Genomic DNA, 12,167 nt, shown 5'->3' on the forward strand with positions numbered 1-12,167 from the left:
GAGCTCAATCTTAGTTTTTCCATCTTGTTCTTAGCTCGACCCCTCCAACAGAGCACAATTTGAATTGATTTTAGCTCATTGAGTTTGATTATATATTTTTTAATTTCATGCATTTTAGGTTGCTGGAATAAAACATTAATTATGTTCAGTTATTTTAGTTATTATGGTTTAAGTCTTTAATTTGTGTCATAAATTAAGTAGAGTTTCAATATGCATTAATCTGAACATCTTTAATATTTCTTGAGTTTAATTGATTGTGTTTTATTTAGGACAGCAATTTAATATGTCTTAGTTAGCTCGTTACATCATTTAATATGTCTAGTTACTACCGAAATTTAATGTTCCTTGTTGCTGCCCTATTTAATGAGTGTTTAGCTTCAGCCAAAATAAAGAGCAGCTTTTAATGTGTCTTGTGGCTGTCGAATTTAATGATGTTTTAATTTATGTCTAGCCGAATTTAATTACTGTAGGTTCTGATGATTAAATGTTCTTAATGTGCAGGTATTAATATGCATTGACCGAATTTAATTGTTCTTTGCAGGAATTAAATTCGGCTAACTTGATGGCAAAGGAGAGCATTAAAGGAAGCATGCATGAACGGCATTAAAGTAGCTGCTGAATTTTTTTTCGTGCACAGCAAAGGACCCATGAAGAGTTGCTGATTCCTTTTTTCTATGAGCCTTTCGTGGAGATCAATAGACATTGAATTGTGTTTAAACCCCAGCTGCTGTTTTCTATTTTCCATGAGCCATTTTTGTTCTTCTCAAATGCTATAAATGTGCCGTCCATTTGGGGTAGTGTGTGAGCAGCATTTAGAAAAGTCTTGCATCAATTAATGTTATCATTTATCAAGGAGTTGAATTAAAGAACCTAGCTGCTGTTTTGAGTTTTTTCAGGTGCCTTTTTGTGCAGATTAAAAAAGCTATGACTCCTCACATTAATTCGACAGCTGATTTCTCTTCCCCAAGCTGGTCTTTGAGCTCACCCAAGCAACCATAAGAGCTTTCACACAAGTTGGATGAATTTAGCCCAGTCTAAACAACTCTATTAAGCCATTTCAGCTCAACCATCACTTCATTAATTCAAGGCTATTAGAAGACATCAAAAGGTAGTCCATTGACGTCTCCAAAGCTAGGAATCTTCAAGGAAGCTTCAAGGGACGTTCTAGGAAGCTACATGGAAGTTTCAATTCATTGTGCTGAAAATAAGCTGACTTTTTAGTTGCTCAAGTGTCCATTCGGCTAGCCTAGGAATTTAGCTATAAATAGTTTGCTTTGTAATCGTTTTGGGGTTAGACAATATATACTTTTGAACCTTATATGAATTTTGATTACTTTGTGAGTTTGTTTTCAACTCTCATTGTTCTCCAAAGACTGGTCTGACTTATCAAGTATCCCTTGTGGCGTCAAACCCTTTTTTTGTTCCCCCGAACTTATCACTTTGTTCGCAAAGTGTGGCGTCCACTTATACCAAGGTTCCTATCATCTTTGATAGTGGGTCGAGGTCTCATTCACCCATTTCACCATTCATTCACAACGTTTTCCAAACCTAAGTATTCCTATAAGTCTCGGGTTAACACAGCCCTATTGTGTTAGTTCGGTCTTGAATTGTTAGCCAAGTCCATTCATCATTTCCTGAACCATCCCATATCCTATTTGAACTTATTTGAGCCGAAATATCATCTTTCTTTAACCTAAACTTTGAAAGGTTTACAACTTACTCAATTCACGATCGGGCACATCAACGACTCGACTCACATCCCAGGCCGATTCGTTTCAGTGTTGCCATAGTGTCTTTCAACTATGGTCTTATTCATTTTCCATCGTGTTGCCACAATGTCTTTAAACTATGGACTTATTTATTTGATTCATGATACCATAGGGTCTTTCAACTGTGGTCTTACTCGATAGAATCGTGTTGCCATAACGTCTTTCAGTCATGGTCATACTCATTCCTGGTATGGTGCCATAGTGCCTTTCAACTATAGTCTTATTTATTTTCCACTATAGTGCCATAGTGTCTTTCAACTATGATCTTATTTATTTTCCTGTATAGTGTCATAGTGTCTTTCAACTATGGTCTTAATCATTTCCTTCAAGCCAATAAACTCAATTCATATATAAGCAATTAGATATTAAACAATCAAAACCACAACTAATTGATTTAATTAAGTTATGAACTTACCTGACTAAATTGCAGAAAGGCCTAAGTACAAGGGCTATTTGGTAATTTTTTCTTCTCCTCGATTTCCCACTCGTTCTTGATCTAAATTAACAATTTCATTCAATTCATTCATTTAGATAGCAAAACCACTTCATTTTATGCAATTTAGTCCTTTTTCACATTATTACAAAATTACCCTCAACATTTTATTTTTATTCAATTTAGTCCCTATGTCCTAATCATGCAAATAAACTAATTTTATTGAAAATTCATACCAGCCGAATGTTGATAGCATCCATTACATCCCATATTTGTAACAATTTCTCACCAAGTCCTTATAGTTTTTACTATTTCATCAATTTAATCCTTAATCGTTAAATTCATAAAAATCACTTAACAAAATAATTATATATAAAAACTAATATCTCAAATTCATCATTTAACATCTAAAAACACAAAGATTGTAACAGCCCGATTTTGGGCCTAGTCGGAACAGTGGTTTTGGAAAAGTGCGAAAGTTGAGTTTTACATGTTAGAGGAGTCCAATTGTTATAAAATTTTAAATTGTAGGTCCTTGTCAAGTTGGTGGACAAAAATGGACATGAGATAAGTGAAATAGGATATTTTTAAGTTAAGGGTATTTTGGTAATTTGGTAATTAAAATGAATTAAAATGACAAAATAGGCCAAAATTTCATCATCTTCAACCCCGTGGCCGAATTTTACAAGGGGAGAAACCATAGTTAGGGTTTTCAAGCTTCCAAGCTCCATAGTAAGTGATTCCAAGCCCCGTTTTTAATGTTCTTTACGTTTTTAGAGTCCCGGTAACTTGATTTAGCTTATTCTAGCAATAATTTAACCTAGGGTTTATATTTGGAAAAATACCCATAGGGGAAATGTGTTTATTTTAATGTTTTATGGTAGGATATGAAGCTAGAAATTATGTTAAACAACTTTTGCTAAGTGATTTTAAGTGAAAACAAGTAAAACGACATTATCTATAAAAATACCTAATGTTCATAAGTAAGTGTTAGAGTGGGAATTTGATGTTGCCATAGAAGGGAAAATTTTCAGCATGTCATAAAACATAAGAATAAGAGATGATGTTTAATTTCTGAGCTTTGGGGCAAAAGTGTAAATATGCAAAAGTTTAGGGGCAAAATCATAATTTTGCCAAAGTTTGAGTCAAGGAATGTTTTGATGAATGTCAGTGTTAAATAAGTTAAATGTATTGTTATAAATCAAGAATGACGAGAAATTGAAATTGATCGGTAAAAAGAAAAGTGAGAAAAAGTGAAAAATTCCCGAATGAACCTTTGGAATAAAAAGGGATACGAATGAAGTGTCAGAAATGATCACATATGTGGCACGGACTGTGTGTAGGCCACTATGTAAAAGTGAAAGTGATGGTCACGTGTGTAGTACTATGTCCAGGCTACTACGTGTACCGAAATGATAGGTCGCATGTGTAGTGCTATATGCAGGCTACTACGTGTATCGGATGGTAATGGTCACATGTGTAGTACTATGTGCAGACTATTATATGCACCGAACATCATTGATTAGTAAGGCGGTTGCTATGTGCTGATTCCACTAGACATCATTGATTAATAAGGTGGTTGCTATGTACTGAATCCACCTAGGATCCGTTATTATTCCGAAGTGTTCATTGGGAAATTGACTAAGTGTAACTGAATAATGAATATAGGTGTGGAATTGAATTGAACATCGACTTAGAAATGGAAAAATGAATTTTGAATTGAATTGTGATTGAAAGTGAAAAAGTGAAATTATGAAAGAGTATATTTAGCAACAAAACAGTTTAGACAACAACAGTTGTGTGACTTGGAAAAATCACCAAAAATGGTGGAAATTGAATTAGAGTCTGAATAATATATAAAATTGAAGCTGAATGATTTTATTTTCACATAAAAGAAATAGAGAAAAAGAGTTATATATTTTGAGATATTTGAAGTTTAGTTAGATAGGGTCAGAATGAGTTTGAAATCCCCTGTTTCGACTTTCGAAAATTGTTAAAAATTGTAAAAAAATAATTATGAGTTATAATTTATATGATAAGAATCCTTAATGAGTCTATTTTCGAATTAAACAAATGGATACATCATCCAAATTCTGTACAATGAGATAATTCATTTTTTGTGAAGATTGGTCAGAGCTGTCAGATAGTGAAACAGGGGAAATTTACAGAATAAACTGTACTATTTGGATGAATCAAAAATTCTGAAAATTTTATGGTAAGAAGATATGTGAGTGTGTTTCAAGGAAAATTAACGGATCTTAATTTGGAGCTCTGAAGCTCGAGATAAAAATAATTTAGTGACTCTGACTCGGATAAACTGCTTTGAATATACATGTGAGTGAATAGTGAAATTATAGTTAATGTTGTTTAAGTGTGTTATACACATTAAGGATGTGGAATGGAGTCGAGGAGGAGGAAAATTGGGAAATATATGAATTATTTGTGTATAATTGGTCATATGCTCGATTATAATTGATAGACGATGAAATAGAAATAATCCTTATATTTGCACATTATTTGGCATGGTTTAAGCTCATGTGGGAAAATAAAGTTTCATAGTATGTGTATATGGTATATTTGGAATATGATTTGGCATGAAGTAGTGTCATGAATGGTTTATGAATTAACATATGTCGGTAAGTTTGATATATGAATAAACGTTGTGTTCATCCATGGTTATAATGCTTATGCTATATGTTTATTTGGTTAACATATTTGATGTACTTGCTTATGCTTTGGCCAAGTTGTAGCTGGATTATATCATGTTAAACTTATAAGTAATGCATTGAAATGGTAAGTGCCTAAATGGAAATATGCTTGTGATCATGATAGTGTGGCAAGGTTTAAATTATGTAATCTCTAGTGAAATGGTTTATCATGTGGTTAGTTCCAAAAAGAATTATATCTAAATGCACTAGCTTACGACTATGGTTGAATGATATGTTTATGTCTTGTGTGATATGCATAGGAAATGGGTGTGGAAAGGTAATGAAATAGTAAGTTCATATTTGAAGTGAAAAATGACGAAAAAGGGATGACGGGTTGGTTGAATTGATGTTGTTATTTAAGCTAAAGTGATATTTTCATTGCAAAATTGAGAATTTCATAAATGTGATAATGAATGGTATAATCGATAAACGTTGAGTTAAATGGTAAATATGTATTAGTATTGAACTTACTAATATTGAATTGTACGTGAATTATATGGAAATTGCTAATGAAATTATTTGAATTAAAAGAATTATTGTGGTACTGAAATGTACACTGGGTTGAGAAATTGACTTGAATTGTGAACATGAGAATTGTGAATTAAATAAGATGAACAAATGGTGAAAGCTATAAGACTTGGTTGAATGATTATGTATTGGACCTCGTAAGCCCTATTTAGCAACTCAAAGATGATAATTTGAAAGTTTTAATTTGGATGAAATTTTACAACTCGGTATAATACGTTACAAGTGTATGTGTTCTAGTAATGCTTCGTACCCTATTCCGGCGTCGAATACGGGTAAAGGGTGTTACAAAGATTCATCAATGGCAACATTCAAAATCTTTAACAGTTTCAAAAATGAATGTATGGGCTAGCTAGACCTAGTTGCAACGATCTCAAGAATATAAAAATTATGAGAAATGAGTTCAAAATGGACTTACATGCATACTGATATGAACCCAGCCGCATCATGTCACGATACAAATTGTCGGCATCGAAATTGGCCCACGCTAGAGGGCCTCAAGTACAAAATGGAGTGTTAAACTCAGTTTGATAATTCGGGTTGCTGGAATTTACTGAACAATCATGGGACTTGCAATTCCAACTTGCCATGCGTCTTACTTCAGCTGAATTCTATTTACCATTAGCTATAGTTTAATTGCTGGATTAAATAGTTAATTCTATTTTAGTTAAATTAATTGAATTATGTTTTGGTTTGGACATCAATAATTTGGGTTTTAATGTGTAAAAAATCTGAACAGTTTTAATATGTCTTAAGTTCATTAATTTTGTTCCATTTTTGTACAACTTTAATATGTGATTTAAATTGGTCTTAGTTTAGACAAATTAAATTGACCTTAGTTCAAACACCTTAATTGTGTCTACGTCTAGACAAATTAAGTGTGTCTAAAATTTAGTTTTATGTGGCATTAAGAACTAACCTTTAATGTTGTCTTGTAGGTTGGATGTATTGGCTGCTATTCAAGTGGTTCATTGGACGACATTAGGGGAAGGGATTTGCACCTGGATGTTGCTGGATACATTGGCTGCTCAATAACACATTCAATGAACAACAATTAAGGAGAGCATGAACTTGGACGTTCATGCACCAAGGGAGCTACTAATTGTTTTCTTCCAAGCAGCTTTTCATGAAGATTCTTTATTGCTGAACATACATGTACGTCCAAGGGCTGGAATGTGAACATTTGGTCTTCACAAATGCCATAAATGTGCAGTCCATTTGAGGGAGTGTATGAGCAGCATTTAGAAGAAGTCTTTTGATCATTCTTATGCACCAATTAATGCTACCATCTATCCAAGGAGCTAAATGTGACTATTGGAGCTTGCTTAGCCTTTAAGCATGCATAAATTTGGTGCATACATTAATGAGCAGCCACCACCATTATTTCAAGTGCATGGATGGGAGCTTGAACAAATTTCTTCCTAGATTAGGATGAATGAATGAATTTATGAAGCTAATCTTGGTTGTTTGGTTGAAGTGAAGGGTTTAAAGCATCCTATTGAACATTCTAGAACGATATTAATGGCTGATTTGTGGCCATTCGTATTACCTTAGTTTGTCTATAAATACTTTGGTAATAAGCTTTGTAAGGGTTACACAACCAGAATTTGATATTTTATAAATTATATACTTTGTGAATTTTCAGCTCTCATTGTTCTTGGTGATTCGATCTGACTTATCTAGCTTGCTAGTGGCGTCATCCTATCTCCATTTATGAACTTATCACTTTCAAGTGTGGCATTCTTCCCTTATACCGTTTGTTCCTATCTGACTAGATAGCTTGTCTTAGTTTTATCCATCTATTCGCCATTCACCTTAAAACATTTAAGAATCAGGTTTTTAATTTCTATTAAAGGTTTATTCTTGTTTTAAGATCGTTTATCCATCCTTTCCATTAATCTATCTTTTATCCACTGTTTTACTATCTTCTTTCTTTAAATTAACCTAGTTTTTAAACAAAACGAGAGCTACTTAATTTGACGATCAGGCATTTCTATGACTCAATTACTTTTGTAAGCGAGTTCGTATCATTTGGCATCAAAGCTTTTCAAAGTAGGTACATTTCTATCATTTTTATACTCCCGAAATTACAAAAAAATTCAAATTAAAAAAATTTCGTGTGATAAAAAAAAGAGGTGTTGTGCATATAAGTTGAAAAATACAAAATTGAAAGTTTGGTTTTGTGCATTTCGAATCAAAGAAAAGTTATTTGGAAAATTTTAATTCCTGATCTTTCGTGTTTGTTCTTGAAGAAACCATTTTGCAGCCACACTCATTAAAAATTTTCTTTCAGCCTACCTAATTACCTTAACATCAATCTTTTGTTTCTTAGCCTTTTAAAGCCGACCCACAGGTGTGCTAATAAGTCTAACAAAATTTCTAAAAAATTCGATAGGTGAATTCGAGTGGTAAAAGGCACGAGTGAAAATACATTAAGAGGTAAAAGCCGATATTTGAGTGAAACACGAGTGGAGTGTTCAATTCTCTTTGTGAGTGAAATTAGTGAGGTTTTTGATGAGGTTTATTGTTTTATTTGATTTATCTTTGTGTTCTAATATTTTGCTGAAATCATGTCCCAAGACCTTTCTGAGTTTGACTTTCAAAAGTGGCAAAAAGAAATAAAAAGAATTGTGCGATCTAAACTCTAGCAAATACAAGAAGAGTTAGGTTGTAACAAAGCAAGATCATCAAGGAGTCCATCGTCCAATGATTACCTTAAAAGAAATCCATATCGTGATTCCTATTCAAGCCAAATGTCCAATGACTTTTTGAGAAGAGGTCCATATCAGGATTCCTATTCATCAAGGAATTTGAGTCGATATAAATCAAACCATGAATTTGAAGCCTTTTGAGGTGACAAGTGAGAAGGCACAAGTAATTCTTCGTATGCGCCAAAGTACTCATCTACGGAGGTTCATATATGGTGGGTTGATTGTGTCGCAAATATAACTCTTTCCAATTTTACTTCACGCCTATCTTGTAATGAAAGATTGAGACAAGAGGAAATTAAAAGAAAAGAGAGGCAAGAGTTCTTAATGAGAGAAAATGAGCGAATAATAAAAGAAATTGAAAGAAAAAGATAGCTTGAACGAAAAGAGAAAGAAAAAGAATGTGGTCGAGAAAAGAACTTTGAAAACGAGTTTGAAATTAAAAAAGAAGAAAATTTGAAAGAAGAAAGTCTCAATGAGATCGAAGAAACAAAAGTGAGTGTGAAAAAAGAGAAAGAGCCAGAAAAAGAAAGAGAGTTTGCAAAAGAAACGAGTGAAGAGAGAAGTCAAACAAAAGAGAGGAATATTTTTACTAACCCCCATTCGGAATTGCTTTGTGATTTCTCTTTGTTTCAGGTTTGTAAAATTGCACCCATGGAAAGCTTCCAACTTCATTACGAGAGACATTTTCAATTGATTGGAAAAGGTAATTTGGAAGGTAAATATGTTCTTCACATCTCCAATGGTAAGCAAGATGGCTTTGTCCCAACCATATGCCAGTAAGATTTGATTGTTGTAAGAGATAAAGAGTTATCAGTAGATAAGCTTAACCTGTTCCATTCAAGATGCCATGAGAATTCTTTAATTCCATGTGAGAATATCTTTCAAACTTCCGAAGGTAAGTCAGGTAAGAAACTTTCTGCTAACAAATTTGGCTATTTTGCTTGTCTCAAAGAAAGTACTTTTAATCGTATGATTTGTTGTTTAACATTGAATAGAATTGTTAAATCTGTCTTGAAAGGTGTCTTTCATAGCTTTTTTCATCTTTTGCTGTGTGTTAAAACGCATGATGACTCGAGTTTTGTTGTTGAACCAATTTCGAATAGTGTCTTGAAATGTTCCTATCAACATTTGTTTCATGTTGATTCAAATCACATCAAATGGCAAGATGTTGTGTACGTTGTTGACATTACACCAACTATAAGTCAGTAAAACATGATTGCCGCATTTGATAAAAAGTATTCATGTAAAATGCTTAAACTGTTTGGTTTTGATTAATATTCTTTCAATCAACGAGATGAAATTTTGTGGATATCTCTGTTTGTTCGAATGATTGTTGCGAGGTCTGTTTGCTTCAATTTACCCATGCTTAAATCTTATTTGTTTAATATTTTTGAATTGTTTCTAAGCGAAGAGTTGCCATTGTATTCACAAATAAGTGATTAGAACCATGTGTTCAAACCTGGAACATCTTTTCCTAGGTTCTCGTTACGAGAAGGGGAGCATCATAGTACTATCTTGTATAAACATATAAGCCCCTTTTGTTTGTTCTGTGACTTAACATTATTTTTGAAAACGAAGTGTGGAAACTATGATTGTAGGAATTTTTGTTCTCCATTATGGTTGAACGGATTAAAGTATGACTTGCATGTTTATAAATTTCAATTACTTTATGCTCCTTCTTTGTTGCCAGCTATGAGACTTACGTGTCAGATTGAAAAGGTAAGAGAAAACCTTATTTTTGATCCCGGAGATTATTGTTCTATGTTTTTGTTTAAGGGGTTTGAACGATGGAATTTTCTTTTCCAAGATTTTAATTGTCCAATGCTTTGTGATTCTGACTTGTTGCCATCTATGAAGGTTTTGATTCATTCCGAAAAGGTAAGATCAACTCATAGCCTTTACTCTAGCTTTGGTTCATGCGTTCCTTTCTTGAATTGGAAATCGACAAGTTATTTTGTTCCTATAACTTATATTGTCACTAATTTGTTTCAATTCTGTGTAGGTGACAATTTCAAACGGTACCCTTCTAAAGAGGGAGGGCATGCAAATAACCTTTTATCATTTTGGACCCTTTGTGATTCTAACATTTTTGGAAATGACTTTTGCATGTTCATAAGTAAAATGGTTCGTGATCTAGAAACAATTTTTCGCGAGCAAATGGCCCAATTTGAGGACAAATAGCCTTGAAGAGGGGGGATGATGCGAACCCAGCTGCATCATGTCACGATAAAAATTGTCGGCATCAGAATTGGCCCACGCTCGAAGGTCCCAAGTGCAAAATGAAGTGTTAAACTCAGTTTGATAATTCAGGGACTTGCAATTCTAGCTTGCCATGCGTCTGACTTCAGCTTAATTGTATTTATCTTTAGCTATAGTTTAATTATTGGAATAAATAGTTAATTCTGTTTTAGTTAAATTAATTTAATTATGTTCTGGTTTGGACATCAATAATTTGGGTTTTAATGTGTCAAAAATCTGAACAATTTTAATATGTCTTAAGTTCATTAATTTTGTCCCATTTTTGTACAGCTTTAATATGTGATTTAAATTGGTCTTAGCTTAAGACAAAATAAATTGGTCTTAGTTTAGACAAATTAAATTGACGTTAGTTCAGACACCTTAATTGTATCTAGCGTCTAGACAAATTAAGTGTGTCTAAAATTTAGTTTTATGTGGCATTAAGAACTAACCTTTAATGTTGTCTTGTAGGTTGGATGTATTGGCTTCTATTCAAGTGGTTCATTGGACGACATTAGGGGAGGGGATTTGCACCTGGATGTTGCTGGATACATCGGCTGCTAAATAACACATTCAATGAACAGCAATTAAGGAGAGCATGAACCTGGTCGTTCATGCACCAAGGGAGCTACTGACTGCTTTCTTCCAAGTAGCTTTTCATGAAGATTCTTTATTGCTGAACATGCATGTACGTCCAAGGGATGGAATGTGACCATTCGGTCGTCACAAATGCCATAAATGTGCCATCCAATTGAGGGAGTGTATGAGCAGCATTTAGAAGAAGTCTTTTGATCATTCTTATGCACCAATTAATGCTACCATCTATCCAAGGAGCTAAATGTGGCTATTGGAGCTTACTTAGCCTTTAAGCATGCATAAATTTGGTGCATACATTAATGAGCAGCCACCACCATTATTTCAAGTGCATGGATGGGAGCTAGAACAACTTTCTTCCTAGATAAGGATGAATGAAAGAATTTATGAAGCTAATCTTGGTTGTTTGGTTGAAGTGAAGGGTTTAAAGCATCCTATTGAACATTCTAGAACGATACTAATGGCTGATTTGTGGCCATTCGTATTACCTTAGTTTGTCTATAAATACTTTGGTAATAAGCTTTGTAAGGGTTACACAACTTGATACACAACCTGACTTTGATATTTTATGAATTATATACTTTGTGAGTTTTCAACTCTCATTGTTCTTGGTGATTCGATCTGACTTATCTAGCTTGCTAGTGGCGTCATCCTATCTCCAGTTTTGAACTTTTACTTTCGAGTGTGGCATTCTTCCCTTATACCGTTTGTTCCTATCTTACTAGATAGCTGGTCTTAGTTTTATCCATCTATTCGCCATTCACCTTAAAACATTTAAGAATCAGGTTTTTAATTTCTATTAAAGGTTTATTCTTGTTTTAAGATCGTTTATCCATCCTTTCCATTAATCTATCTTTTATTCGTTGTTTTACTATCTTCATTATTTAAATTAACCTATTTGTAAAACAAAACAAGAACTTCTTAATTTGATGATCGAGCATTTCTATGACTCAATTACTCCCGTAAGCGAGCTCTTATCACATACATTGAAGTTTGGCCGAAGCTTTAAAGCCTTTAATAATGGCTTTCTTCTCCCCAAATTTGGTGAAAAAAAAGAATTAGAAAAGATGATAAAAAACTTCATTTTATTTAATTTAGTTTAATTTATGAAATTACCATTTTAACCTTGGTTAATAATTAAATAAAACATCAAATCCATGTCCATATTTTTCCATTAACTCCTTAAATT

Source organism: Gossypium raimondii, chromosome 10 (genome assembly GCF_025698545.1).
Source record: "Gossypium raimondii isolate GPD5lz chromosome 10, ASM2569854v1, whole genome shotgun sequence".
Classification (NCBI taxonomy): Eukaryota; Viridiplantae; Streptophyta; class Magnoliopsida; order Malvales; family Malvaceae; genus Gossypium; species Gossypium raimondii.